At 36.6% G+C, this 14756-nt stretch overlaps 1 protein-coding gene across 3 annotated transcripts in view; it reads left to right on the top strand.

Annotated features, from left to right (window-relative positions):
- The first annotated feature begins 676 nt into the window (after positions 1 to 676).
- Positions 677 to 14756, top strand: part of ADAM29 (ADAM metallopeptidase domain 29) — a 59041-nt gene continuing 44961 nt past the window's right edge. For 2 of the 3 annotated variants that reach the window (XR_012923274.1, XM_012770699.3), the window contains exons 1-2: positions 677 to 769; positions 4557 to 4736. The gene's annotated coding sequence lies outside the window, so the exon portion shown is untranslated. Of the gene's footprint in view, positions 770 to 4556; positions 4737 to 6828; positions 7004 to 14756 lie in introns of those variants that run through there. The other variant, XM_012770698.2, reaches the window with a different exon arrangement.

Raw genomic sequence — 14756 nt, 5'->3', positions numbered from 1 at the left:
AAGACTGAAAAACTGTCACAAATTGGAGGAGGCTAAGGAGACATGATGATTAATTGCAATGTGACTAGCTGGCCTAGATCCTGAAGAGAAGAGGAACATTAGTGGAAAATAGAGTGAAATCCTAATAAATTCCATAACTTAGTTAATACTGTTATAGCTATGTTAATTTTCTACTTTTGATAAACATGTTACAGTTATATGAGATGTTAACATTAGGGGAAACTAGTTGAAGACTAGTATAAGAACTCTTGGCACAATCTTTGCAACTCTTTTTTAATTTTAAATTATTACAAAATTAAAAAACAAACCAGCTGCAGCAATAGTCTCTGTGCTGAGAAACAAAAGAGAGCAAAAATGAAGCTGTATAGATAATTAATGAAGTTTCTTCAGGGGGGAATCAAGTGTCCAATGTCTCTTTATTGCAAAAGGGCAAATGTCTCCAAATATTAAAGATAAACCTTTCAAAATGATGACTCATAGGCCCTAAGACATCTGCCACCTATCCTGACACTTTTACCCAACCTCTCCCTGGGAGCAAACAAATTCAGGGGCTTTGTCCCTCTAATAACCGTCAAACACTTTGCATGTCCCAACACTTGACTGTCACCCTCAGACCTTTGACTGGAAAACATTATTTCCTCCTTTGTGACATCATGTCCACCAAGCCAGTGGGGCAGTGTGAGGATCTTCTGTAAAATAGATGGCCTCCTGATGCTCTCCTGATGGCCTAGTCTTGGACAGTCCTGAGGACACCCTTGATCACAAGCAGGTCATAGCTAATTTAAACCTTGTCTTACCTATACTCTTAACACAAATTGAAGTTCAAAGAAGTAGCCATACTTCTGGGTATAATTTATACTATTATAAAAGATTTTGGGAGTTGAACCTATCAGTTTAAGACTAAACCCTCCAAACAACTGCCCAAATTTGCACCATACCCTCTAAAACCAAAACCTAGCAAAGTACTGAAATCAGTAGATGAAAACCTAATAGAGAAATGAAACACCAAACTTTGTACTGCTTCCTTTAATATTTCTGTTCTCTAAGAAAAAAAATTTAAAAGGCAGTGATATAAATTTGTCCAGAACCACAGGAGTATAATACTGATTGCCCACTTCTCTATAGCACAAAACTGAAATATGCTTTCATCTTTGATGTACAATGAAGTTGAATATTTTCCCGCTATAAATCTGTTTGATTCTTTCAGCATCTTTAATTCAAAGAGTTATCTGCTTATTTTCTCCTGAGAAATTCAATAATACCTATTGGTATTTATGACTGTAGTGTTTGTTGAGCTATCCTCTTAATTTTTAAAATTTCTTAACCAGGACCACAAGGGACTGCCATTTCCCTATATTCTGCCAATATATTGGTCAGCCTTGTTTTACTCTAAAGTCCAGCTAAGCTCTAGGACTAATTCCATCTATCTACTTATTTTTATCTTTAATAAGCTATAAGCTTTTTGAAGAGAAGTAAAAATTTTGTCAAAGTATATTATTACCTGCAGTACAATTTATCCTAAGGAGGTAAATGTCTCAGTCTTGAAATGTTAGTAACCATTCAGAATTTTTGCCAGTTAGTAACCAAGAAAAGATCATATAGATTATTCTTTGGTTATAGCAAAAACAAAACCTCAGATCGTTCCCAAATGTATTAATTTTCTATTGCCAGATAAGAAATTAACACAAACTTAGGTGCTTAAAGCAATGTGCATTTATTATGTCACAGTTTCCATGGATCAGGAGTTCGGGCAAGGCTTAGCAGGGCCCCTCTGATCAGCGTCCCACAGGCTGAAATCAAGATGTTAGCCGTGTTGTAGTTCTCTTCTGGAGCTTGCAGTCTTCTCCCAAGCTTATTAAGGTCGTCAGTAGAATTTAGTTGCTTGTGGTTGTAGCACTGAGGTCCTCAGCTTCCAGAGGCTGCCCCTCTTCACCGGCAGTTTTCAACACGGCTGTTTCTCTTTCAGGCTGGCTGGAACTTCTTTTGCTTTTATGGCTTTCAATTAGGTCAGTCCCACCCAGAGTAATGTCTCTTTTGGGTCATTCAAAGTCAACTAATTAGAGACCTCAATTACATATGCAAAATTCTCCCTTCTTTGCCATGAACACGATCTAATCATTTAGGTGACATTGATCATAATCTACCTACCTACAAGGGCAGAATATTACACAAGGGCATGTATATCTCGGAATTTGGGGGGTCATTTTAGCATTCTGTGTATAGTATTGATTTTCAGAAATTGATTCAATACTATATCACTTAACCAAGTTTTTCTTAACCAAATCTCTTAACAGGGAATTTATGCATATATAGGCTTTAAAATTTGTGCATATATAGGCTTTATGCATATATTTTGTGCTTTAAAATTGAACTCTTCAACAACCACTCATTATTGGCCTACCTCATCACAAATCTTGTTACCTATTCATACATAAGAGATATGAACAAGCCAAAACTCTATTCTGACTCACCTTTACAGAATCATCACAGACCAATATCATACCACTGTTTTTATATTGACCTAATGTCAAAATCCTACTCACCTAAAGCCAAAAGCAGTAATTGCCAACTTGGTAGAGGCTTCTACTAACATGATTTTATGATCTACCTTAAACTTAGTGGTTCCTTGTGTTGCCAATCTTTGATGCCCACTGAAAATATGCAATATTTGCTAGCGAAGTAGGCTTACTTACTGAAATTTTATTACTGTCTTCCTCCCATATTTCTATTCACCATTGTCATACTTTAAATCCTGCTACCTTTTTTTTAATCAGAAGATGTAAGCTCATGACTCCCTAACCACTGTTTATTAAATATCCAATAGATTTATTAAGACAGCCTAATAAATTTATTAAAACATGCCCAGAAATTGAGATTTAATTTTGTTTGTTTATAGGTCATATCCTAAGAATGAAACCAGAAAATATCAGGCAGGATACATTAGAACATATCTTAACTCACCACTAGAATTTGATCCCCTCCCCAGAGGCAAAAATATGCCTATTTGATGAATGTGTTGTGTTCCCAATAGTTTCTGGCTGAATAAAGAGAAGATGGTTTATATACAGTACTCATAGAAATGATTTGGGATAGTCCATGATTTTGGAAAGCTTTAGAAAAAATAAAGGTGCTTAACCTAAGTAGGAGCCCTAATTTAGAATGGTTAGTAGATCAAAGGCATTTTAATAACTCTAATGGTTCCTAAGGAGTTGGCTTTAGTGCCCCTTTGAAAAGAGATACCATCAAAGCAAAAGAAAATGCCCTGATTGGTCATTACACCCAATAGGCAGTCCTCACTAAAACCCCAAATCCATAATGCTCAAAGAGACCATATGTTTGATGATGTTCAAAGAGAATATTATGGAATATTATATCAATGCCAGTCTTTGGTTCCAGAGTCAGAAAAATACATTTATTTATTTATGTATTTATTATATGAAAATAACTTCTGGCAAACTTAGAGTGGTTGCTTGGTGGACCCAAGTAAAATCTTGAAAAGCATTTTGTGACATTGCCCACGCATGGAGGACAAACTGGCCACTGTACTCAACCAACATGAGTGAGAAACAAATTTTATTGCCTGTTGCTGGACTACTTTTGAACAGTGGTGCCAAAGAATTATACTACTTTCTGACAAACCCATAAGGGCATTTTGCCCAAACCACTTCTTTGGGTGGTCCCCAACAACCAGTTTTAAATTTGAAACACAGAAGCCTACTCTCCATTATCCAAAAACAAAACAGGGATATGATATTTTGTTAAACTGATGTCTTCCTTAAGGATAGTGGCCAATAACATAACTTAGCATATATTTTGATCCATCAGTTTATCCTCTCAGAAAGTTAGATTAATATATTTTACACAGACTGAATCATCTGTTAAAAACTTTATTAAATATGTAATGTATAGCCAGTTAATGTCTATACATTGTCTATACATTGTATATATATGTTATATATATTACTAACTGCCGTAAAACATATATAGAACACTAAACTGTGTATGTATGCATGCACACATGCATGCACATGCCTGTGATTAAATTTTAAAAGATCTTCCAACTAGGTCTACACTTCTAGTGTATAGAAGTGATAGGGAAATTTTCAATCAAAGGATTTTAATTTTTGCATGAAGTTCTAAACATGCAATGAAAAGATAAATAAATCAATATATTAGAAAACCAGACTCATATAGGTATATAACAATTAATTTGATGAAAAGATCCAATTGGAATCACTCTATTGAATGTCCAACTACTAAATTAGTCCACAATTCTTTTCAACCATTGGGTCTTGGTTTGGTTGTAGTGAATATCAGTATCAAAATTTCTTAAGTATTTCTAAATGGGAAGACAAATTCAAATCATATATAAATTTCAAACAAAGGACTGTCACCAGGGATTATTAGTAAACACAATATAAACCTCAATGTTAATGAATACACTGTAACTGTCACCAGGAAGTGTTAATAAACACGATGTAAATAAAACACATTTTTTAAACTGTATTGATGGCAACAGCCAATCAACCGGAATGTTCCAAACTATCTTTCGACAGGAAAATAAAAGCTGAACAAACTGAAGCCAATAACTTTTCTTGGGCCCACCAGAAGTTTGAAGTCACAGGAAGTTTACATTCTGGAATCTGGAGACAGGCAGATACAGAGGGTCGTGGCTAGAATCTGCTTATCTGGAACAGAAGTTGCTGAAACCGTGAGCTGGTAGGACCATTTGCGAGGTAATTTTGGTGAACTGCTGAGGCTTGTTGATGAGGCTGAGTTTCAATCAGTATGACAGTAAGAAATTCCTAGGGGGAGGTGCCATCTATGCAGGCTGCCACACTTTTGTGGGTTTTACCTCTAGCAACCCCACCAAGTTATCATCAGGCACTGACAGGGGCCAGGGAAAGGAACCATTTGAAATATTCCCAGAGCATTCTCTCTCTCTCTTTTTTTTTTCTGATGAAAAATATTTATTCTGTATTAGTTATTTTATGAAGCAGTTTTAGTAGTAGACTTGTGATGACCACATCTTTTAAACCTGTAAATAACGTTATCAAAATATCCTAATCTTTGAAATCTCACAAAAATTTATATTTTGCAATTCATCCTGAATATCAAGACTGCAAGAATAACACAACATTTCCTATATTCACACATTTTGCAGCTGTGCCTCAAAAAGGAAAAGAAAGAAAAACAAAAACAAAAAACCACCTCTGCTTAGTTAGGGGCTAACGTTACCCAAGCAGCCAAAAATAAAATGAAATATATCAAATTACTGGCATTAATTTAATACAGTTATAACTTCAATAGTCACTTTGTCATTGACAATGATTGCTTGAGCTTAGGAGTGAGTGTTGCAGGGGCTGGAACTAGAAGCTGTTACAGAAGACAGTGTCTCCTCTCTGCACTGCCAGCTCCCACCAGTGCATCGCCCCATATACACTGTGTGTGTGTGTGTGTGTGTGTGTGTGTGTGTGTGTGTGTGTGTGTGCCATCTAAAAATCCTTTTCACCACATGCACTTCTCTCTATTAATCAGATAACAGGGAAGAACAACAAAATCTAAACAAGCAGATTGCGGGCTCTCACACTCTCAGCTATGATTATTTCCCTTGTGGATAAAGTATTCAACAACAATCTAAGAAAAGGGAATGGAAACGAACAATCTCTTTTGTATACTCCTTCAACACATACGCTGAGTTAGCTGGGCCTGATTTAAGTGTGAACATTTATATGCCTATTTTCAGGCATTGTTATCTGATGTTTCATTGGTATCAGTTCCTGTGTCTGAGTCTTCACAGTCTGCTTGCCAAGTGCTATTCCAAAGGAAGAACAGGCTCAAACTATGGCTCTGCAAGACATTATTCTTTTCAAAGTAATTTCTTCTCAGCTGCTCTGTCTTTATGAGCTCTTTGAGCTTGTCCTCTGTGTGGGGAAGGCAAGTCTCATCATTGTCAGTTCATTCTGCCATCCTATTGCTTTTGTGCTCTGCTTCCAGAGTATTAGAGAACCTCCCTTTCTTCCACTATTATAAGAGAAAAGACCATTCTGATGATAGCCTTCCTCTCCAGTTTCCTTTGGTTCAGGTGTACTGTTGTCCTCCAAACCCTCCAGCTCAGCACAGTCTCTGTTTTCTGAGAATTCTCCATTCCGATGATCCTTCAGAGTATTCAGGAACTCACTAGGAGGTCAACTTGGTCAGACAAGAGAAGCTAAACAGGAGGAATGATGCTAGAGGGACTCTCTTTGGGAGAACTTAGAACTGGGCTACCAGCCAGTATTAATGGTTTGGTAACAGATTGGACTGGTAAAATCAGACTTCCAGCTAGAGAATGGGGATCCTGACTGTGTTCCATTCTGTTAGCTTTCCTTGCATTGGACTTGGAAGGCAGTGTTGCAGGTTTAGGAACCAGATTCTTATCGACACTTGAAACTATGGCTGATGATTTGTTCCCACTTGCATGGTGAGATCCCGGTGATGTAAATGCAGCAAGGAAGGTAGCACTAGGATCCCCTTTGGAAACCTTTTGGATGACTAGCATGTTGGAGGGTTGCTTGATACTTGGTGGACTTTTCCACACACCAGAAGGGGTCCCAATAGATTTACATGGCTGATTTTGTTTGCCAGCTTCTGTATTTAAAGGAGAAAGGTCTTCCTCTTTAAACTATAATTTCTCTAGCTTGTCTTCTTTGTTGTCTTCCCTAAAGTGCACAAATGGCTTTTCCTGAAAGACACAGCCTTTCCAGGAATGCCATTCCAGTGGCAGTGGTTCCCTGTGCCACCTTCACTATACTGGCTCATACCACTGTGACCTCAGAAAGAGCCCTGGCAACCAGATAGGTACCCTGTGATTCCAGTATATGCTCCCTTAGAGACACCAGAGTCCACAGAATTGTGGCCAAACAGGAAGGGCTGGTGCCATGAATCTCCTGTATTTTGTAGGGGTCCATTGTTGAAAAAGACATCAGAGGAAATATTACACCAAATCTACCTTCTTCTCAGGGTAGGTGCTTTCCATGTTTTTTGAAGGTGGCAGTAGGTGAATTCACTGACTGTGGTGTTGAGAAATCTAGCCAAGAAGAAATAAAGTCATGCTGTGCCATTTAGGTCCAGTGTCTCTTTCCAGCTAGGTGAGGAATATAACAATATAACCTCATGGCCAGGATTCCAGAGTGTAACTTCTGCGGTTCTGTTTCCTGAACTCCTGGAGTCTGCCAGTTGGCAACCCCACGAAGTTTTCTTATTATGAAGGTGCTTAAGTAGCATGACTTATGATGAAGCACAAAGAAGCCCAGTGGATCATTTCTCCCAGTCCCCTCAATTGTTCATATTAAACTATCTAGTTCCTGATACATTTCCAAAAGGAGGAAAGTGGAGGGGGCAGAGGCAAAGGAAACATATACAGTATTTGTTACATTTTGGAAAGGGGAGAAGGGGAGTTGTCTATGTTCACCTCATTCAACTTCCATGAGTCTATGGCATTGTGATGTTGCTTGAATAGGTAAGACATGAACATTTGCACAGTGCGTCACATACTGTTCAAAAGAAGGTCAGAGCCAGAAAGACACTTGGGCTCACATGTGGGGCAAGTAATGTTATCAAGGTGATAGATAAAAATATAATATTAATGCCCTATAAAAGGTCTTCTGAGCAGTCAACTCCAGTGGCAAAGCATTCACAGGGAAGAACCCATAAAATACAGAAGACATCATTCTTATTCATACAGCTGCTAAAAACAGTGTGCAGATATGTAGTTATATTTCTCTTAACCTTTTAAATTTATGAACATAAGAAATTTTGCTTTAAAAAAATCAGACAGTAAATGATATACTTTTTCTTTCATGGAATAGCAGCTTTCAAGGCAAATTTCTTGGTATAAAACTCTTAAATGTATATTCCATTTCTTTGGCCTTTACTATTTATAAATTCAGAACACAGTTAAAACAAGTAGAAAGATAAGGGGTAAGGGATAGTCAAGGAGAGAGATAGTTCCAAAATGAAGTTTTCTTCTTTTCAGTTTTCTGTATTTCACTTGTTCTGTCTCCTCCCAAAACTGAATTGAGCTACTAAAAGGTGATATGAAGGATCTTCTGCTTTGGTAGAGAAGTCACTTATTATTTTGGATCCAATTCCATTATTACTGAATAATTTTAAAGGCCACATGAACCTGTCACTCTTCTGCTCCTTCCTTCACAAAAGCATGTAGTTGAGACTCCAGCCCCAAACCCCAGCAGCTGGGCCTGGCGAGCTGCCTGCCTCTGATGGCCTCCCGTCATTCTTCCTAGCAAAGGCCTCCTCTTTACCAGAGCCATAACTCACTTGGGATTAGAGACTTCTCCCAGCTTCAGTCACCTCCAGCCTTCCTGTCTCATCTATGAGGATGAGGAAGCTAAAAAACACTTGTGAATATTACAGACTGGAAAAGGGGCCCACAGAGAGCCTGAATTTTAATCTCAAGATTATAGAATCCTTTTCTCTCCCACTCCCTACCACCACATGAATAGGACTCCAGTATAATAACATGGTTTACAACTGTGAGGGCTAAAAAATGCAGACTTTATATGAGAAAAAGTTCTTAGGAAAAGCTTAAGGAAACAGGTGAGACAAAAACAAAGATGCTAGAGGAATTTGAGGTCTCTGATACTTACAGTTGTTGCAAATTTTAGACACAACCCAACACCAAGGCAGATTAACATAAAACCTTACACAAAAGGCCTATTTACCTCTGCTCTTGTTGCTAAATACCTCATGTCCAGCCTTCAAAAAAAAATGACAATTCATACTAGTAATATGAGGCAAAGAAAAGCAAGCATCACAACTGGATTCAGATATCACACAGATTTTGGAATTATAAGACAGGGAATTTAAATTAAATGTGATTAATATGTTAAGAGCTCTAATGGAAAAGGGAGACAACATGCAAGAATAGGTCAATAATGTAAGCAGAGAGATGGAAACTCTAAAAAAAATAATTTTTTTGAATGCTAATAATAAAACTACACTAATAGAAATAAAGAATGCCTTTGATGGGCTCTATAGAAGACTGGATATGACCAAGGAAAGAATCAGTGAGCTTAAAGATATGCCGATAGAAACTTCCTAAAAAGCAAATGAAATGAAAGAGACGAGAACAGAATATGCGATACTGTGATACAATTACAGAAGTCATAACATACATGTAGTGAGAACACCAGAAAAAGAAAGAGAAGCAGAAGAAACATTGAAGATAACTAATGAAAGACCCAAAATCACTAATCTAAGCAGTTAAAGAATATGAAGCAAAACAATCTACACTTGCCTTGCCATGTTAAAATTGCAGAAAATCAAGAAAAAAAGAAAAACCTGAAAGAAGCCAGGGTGGGGGGGGAACATTTTACCTATAGAGGAATAAGGATGTGAATTACAGTGAACTTCTTATCAGGATCCATGAAAGCAAGAAAAGAGTGGAGTGAAATGTTTAAACTGTTGAGAAAAAATTTGCCAACCTAGAATCTATATCCAGTGAAATTATGCTTCAAAAGTGAAGGAGAAACAAAGGCTTTCTCAGAACTACCTGCCCTTTCCCATGAAGGAATTTATCATCAGTAAACCTCCCATGCAAGAAATGTTAAAAGAAGTTCTTTGGAGTAAATGGAAACTACATAGGTCAGAAGCTCAGATCTGCAAAAACAAGGAAGAATATTGCAATAGGATTAAATTAAGATAAAGTAAAATATTTTATTTCTCTTATTTGTAATTAATCTAAAAATTAACTGATTAAAATAATGACAACAATATATTGGGTGTTTATAGCACATGGATAAGTGAAATAAATGACAGCTTAAAAATGATATGCTGTATTTTCTTAAAATGAAAAACTTCTGCTCTATAGAAGACAAGTTAGGAGAATGAAAAGAGTACTCTCTGAGAGAAATATGCCAAAGACATATATATAACAGAGGATTTGATTAATAGAGGACTTGATTGCAAATCACCCTTAAAACTCAACTATAATAGTGCAAAGTGGGCAAAAGATCTGAACAAACATTTCCTCAAAGAACACGTACAGATGGCTAGTAAGCATAGGAAAATATTCTCAACATCATTTTCCATTAGGAAATTCCAAATTAAAACAATGAGGTACTGCTACACACTTGTTAGAGTCAACATATAGCAGACAATACCAGTTGTGTTGAGGATGCAGAGCAACAGGGACTCTCATTCATTGTTAGTGGAAGCATCATGGTACAGAAGTTTTGGAAGACGGTTTGGAAGTTTCTCACAAAGTTATACATAATATTACCATAAACTCTAGCAATCATACTCTTGGATGTTAATGCAACTGGTTTGAAAGCTTATGTCTACCCCAAACCACACATGTCAGTGTCTATAGCAGCTTTATTCATAATCACCAAGTGTAAGCAACCAAGATGACCTTCAATAAGCTAATGAATAAACAAATTGTGGTATATCAGTACTAGCCAATGATAAAAATAAATGAAATATTAAGCAATAAAAAGACTTATATGAACCTTAAGTGCATACTACTAAGTGAAAGAAGCCAGTCTGAAAAGGACACGTAGGGCGTAAGTTCAGTTATATGAGGGTCTGGAAAAGGCAGTTAAAAAAACAATAAAAAGACTAGTACATGTTAGGAGTTTGGGAGAGAAGCATAATTCCCCACTCCTTTGATGTGGGCTGGGCAAAGTGACATCCTTCCAGAGTGTAATATGGAAAAGGAATAAGAGTAACTTTACACTGAAGAATTGGACAAACACTACCTAAGCCAGATGATCAAGGTAACCTCCACAGTGATGAGGCATACTGACGGTAGGTACCCTTGATATGATGTGATGGAAAAGGCATTTCACATTTGTGGAATGCCATTTCCTTCTGAAAACTTATAATCCTAAGTCTAATCATAAAAAACCCACCAAACCAAAACCAAAATCCAAACATCAGACAAACCCAATTTGAGGGACATTCTGCAAAACACCTACCTAAAACTGTCAAGGTCATCAAAAACAAGGAAAAAGTGAAACTGTCACAGCCAAAGGAGCCTCATTGTAATATGGTATCTCCTGGATGGGATCTTGGAACCAAGAACAGGCACTAGGCAAAAATTAAGAAATCTGCGGAAAGGCATAGATTTAATAATAATGTGTGTCAATATTGGTTCATTAATTATGAAAAATGTACCACAAAATGTAAGATGTTACTAATAGAGGAGCCTGGCTATGGAAGTACATGGGAATTCTCTGTGCTATCTTTGAAATTTTTTTCTGTAAATCTAAAGTTGTTCTAAAAAACTGAAGTTTATTTTTTAAAAAACCTATTAAAAATGTTACAGCAGTCTGCCTCATCATTCATATAATCATGCCTCCACAGCTAAGAAAGGTAGGATTAATTAAGTGGTTCTTTTGTTAAAGAAAGCAGGACACGAAATACATTGCAATGAGATAGGGGAAGTCAGTTATGCCATGCCATTTTCCGTTTTAGAACTGTCCCATTCAAATGTTCTCTGACAGATTTTGTTTTACATTATTTAATCTGAAAGTGTTTTTATAAGTATTACGTCTGTACCAAAATTAAGATGCCAGGAGAAGTATCCATTTCAAAGGAAAAAAGAAGTGGTTACCCAGATCTCAACACGGAGACTTGTGCTCCAGAGAAACGGAAATAAACCAGATAGAAGATCAAATGTTAGGCAAAAATTGATGACAATAATTGCTTAAGAAGGCTTGGAAAAATAAGTGGGAATCCACAGTGGGTGCTTTCTGTTTTCTTGATTGCTGAAAGAGACATGGAAGTCAAGTGTCAAGTACAGATGGTTCCAAGGGTATGGACTCATGCAAGAAATACTGCTTCAAGCAAACTTTAATGAGAATCTGCTTTCCTCCAAATCAATTTATTAAAAAAATTATTTTCTATTCAGTGTAAAGGAAAGAGTATTTCATGGATCTTTTAACAGATAGAATGAACTAGAAATTTGAGAAACCATTGTTATATTTAAAAATAATAGCAATTATTTATTAAATGCATAAAATATTGCAGATGTTGCCCTAAACATTTAACCTAGATTATTTTATTTAACTGCCAAAACTATCGTATGAGGTAGAGGTTACTATTATTATATTCATTTTACAAAAGAAGAGACCAGATCTATGAGAATTTAATCAGAGTATCTGGTAAGCATTAAGTGCTGGGATTTCAGCCTAGCGAGAGTGCTTCAGACTGATGCTTGGATCCACTTCATAGTACTGCCTTCCAGTAAGAAGTAAATATGACTACTTAGTCTAAAGAAACTCTTCCTAATTGTCAACAGAATTAAATTATAAAAATGTTATTTGATTTTCTTAAGTTCTAAAAATAAGATCTACATTTAGCTATGAAGATTTGATAAGGCAAAGGTATAGGGACAGATGAGTTTATGATTTCTATTCATAAAATACTACTTCTTAAACTGGTATTGATACTCTGAAACAGCAGTAAGAGCATAAGAGCAAAATATAATGATGTATCCCTAATTTCTTATATGTAAAAATCCTATTTACAGTTTTATAATGCTACATTCCATGTGGCTATCTTTTTTATTAAATAGTTTTATTTTCTCATATTATTAATGCTCTCTGACTCATCTTTGGTGTACATTGAGAACTCTTAAAACTCAGAGAAAAAAAACAATAAAAATAGACAAAATATTTCAGCAGACATTCCACCAAAAAATATACATAGATGGCAAAATACACATATGAAAGATACTCAGTATCATTACTCGGTGGTAAAATGCAATTTAAATCTGAACTAGATAACACAAACCAATTTCTTAGAGTGGTTAAATAATACTCAAAATACCAAGTGTTAGCAAGAACCCAGGAAATCCAGGAAAACTGTTTAGGACCCATGTATTGCTGGTGGGAATGCAAAAATAGAACACTCCTTTGGAAAACCGTTTGGCAGTTCATTATAAAGTTAAACCTATATTTACCATCAACACAGCAATCCTACTTTTAGGTGTTTACCCAATTGAAAACTCATGTCCATGCAAAAAACCGGTATGTGGATGCTTACACCAGCTTACACTGAAATTAGAAAATAATTTGGGGAGAATTTGCACCTTAACTGTGTTCAGTCTTCCACTCCATCAATATGTATTTAGATTTTCTTTGGTTTCTTTTATTGGCACTTTGTTTTCACCATAGCAGTACTGTACCTGTTTTATTACATGTATATCTAAGTATTAAATTTTCTTTAAAGTGATTGGAAGTTTATTTTAAATGGTAAATGGTAGTTTATTTTAAATTTCTACCTATTTATTGTTACCATATAGAAACGTGATTCATTTTTGTTTATTGATTTTGAATCCTGCAACTTTGGTGAACTCGCTAGTTCTAGGAGTATTTATTTTGTAGTATATGCCATGGGATTTCTATAAAGCACTTGTGCTGGGCTCCCTCTTGCTGGCGAAGAGCTACCTGGAAATTCCTGGGACTGGGATGAGCTTGGTAGGAGAGTGCTTCTGCTGGCCACTCAGTGTTAGCTCATGGGTCCCCCTTACCAGTGGGATCTTGCTTGGTATTGCTGGAAGGACACCTGTTTTATCCATAGGTGGAATGAGCTTGCCTAGATCACATTCTTTTGCTAGGGTATGGATTGGAAAACACATGGCCTAAGTGGCCACCTTCTGTTGGGTGGAAATATATGACAAACTTATTTTGGGGGGATTTTCCTCCAGTCCTAGGGTTCTAAACCAGTTTGTCTTCTTCTTTCCTACTTAGAACTTTCCCCTAAGGGTATACAACACCTACATTTTCTGGATTTTACCTCTCTCCCCAGACAAAAACCCTGCCATATAGTCTTAGTCATACTGTCAAAGAAAAATTACACCAGTCAGAGTTAAATAGACTAAGAGATTATTGTAATTGGAATCAAGCCTATTGCACTGGAGAAGAGAAACTGAATTTACTGAAATAAAAAATGAAATAGTTTTTAAGTCCTCCAGTGAAAAAATACTAGAAGACTTTGTAGGGAGGTTGGTAAATGGCCAGCTGTGTTTGCTAATTGGTGCTTATCTAAGTTAGGCTCCTGTGGAGCCTGAGAGAGGGAGTCTATCTTTCTTGTTGATTACATTTCAAAGGGACAGCTCCTAGGGCCTTGAAAAAGACAGTCCTGGGTTGTGAAACTGGCCAGAAGTTGGGAGAAGTTATACATAGCAAAGGTGCAGAAAAAGAATTTAAAATTGCAAGTTTTCTAAATAAATGCTCTTAAGAAAAGAGAGATTAAGAACCTATAGTCAGGGAGGAACCTGTCTGAAGTTTAGTCAAGCTGAAGGAATTTAAAGGCTGCTTCAGTCAATGCTAAATTACTTTAAATTTCATGAATGCCTTCTGCTAATTTGCACTTTCTGGTTTTTGCACATGTTGCTCTTTCTGCATAAAATACCGTGTTTCCCCGGAAATAAGACAGGGTCTTATATTTATTTTTCCTCAAGAATACACCCTAGGGCTTATTTTCAGGGAATGTTTTTTTTTTTTTTAAGTACGGTCCAACAATCTACATGTATTCAAATATAGTTAAGTCGTCATCTTCTGGAACATCATCCTAACTCTCTAAACCCTGAATTCCATCCTGAATTTCTTGCGACTCTATTTCCTTTAGAACCGTTGGCCCCAATCTCTCATGTTGAGCCATAGAGCTCGCACCGGGCAGATGAGAAGGGCTGCTCGTCTTCTTTACAGCTCTGCGCCAAAATGCATGGGTTGTGCAGATGCACTGCG

This window comes from Microcebus murinus, chromosome 15 (assembly GCF_040939455.1).
Source record: "Microcebus murinus isolate Inina chromosome 15, M.murinus_Inina_mat1.0, whole genome shotgun sequence".
NCBI classification, from domain to species: Eukaryota; Metazoa; Chordata; class Mammalia; order Primates; family Cheirogaleidae; genus Microcebus; species Microcebus murinus.
This window is presented reverse-complemented; position numbering and strand designations above follow the sequence as displayed.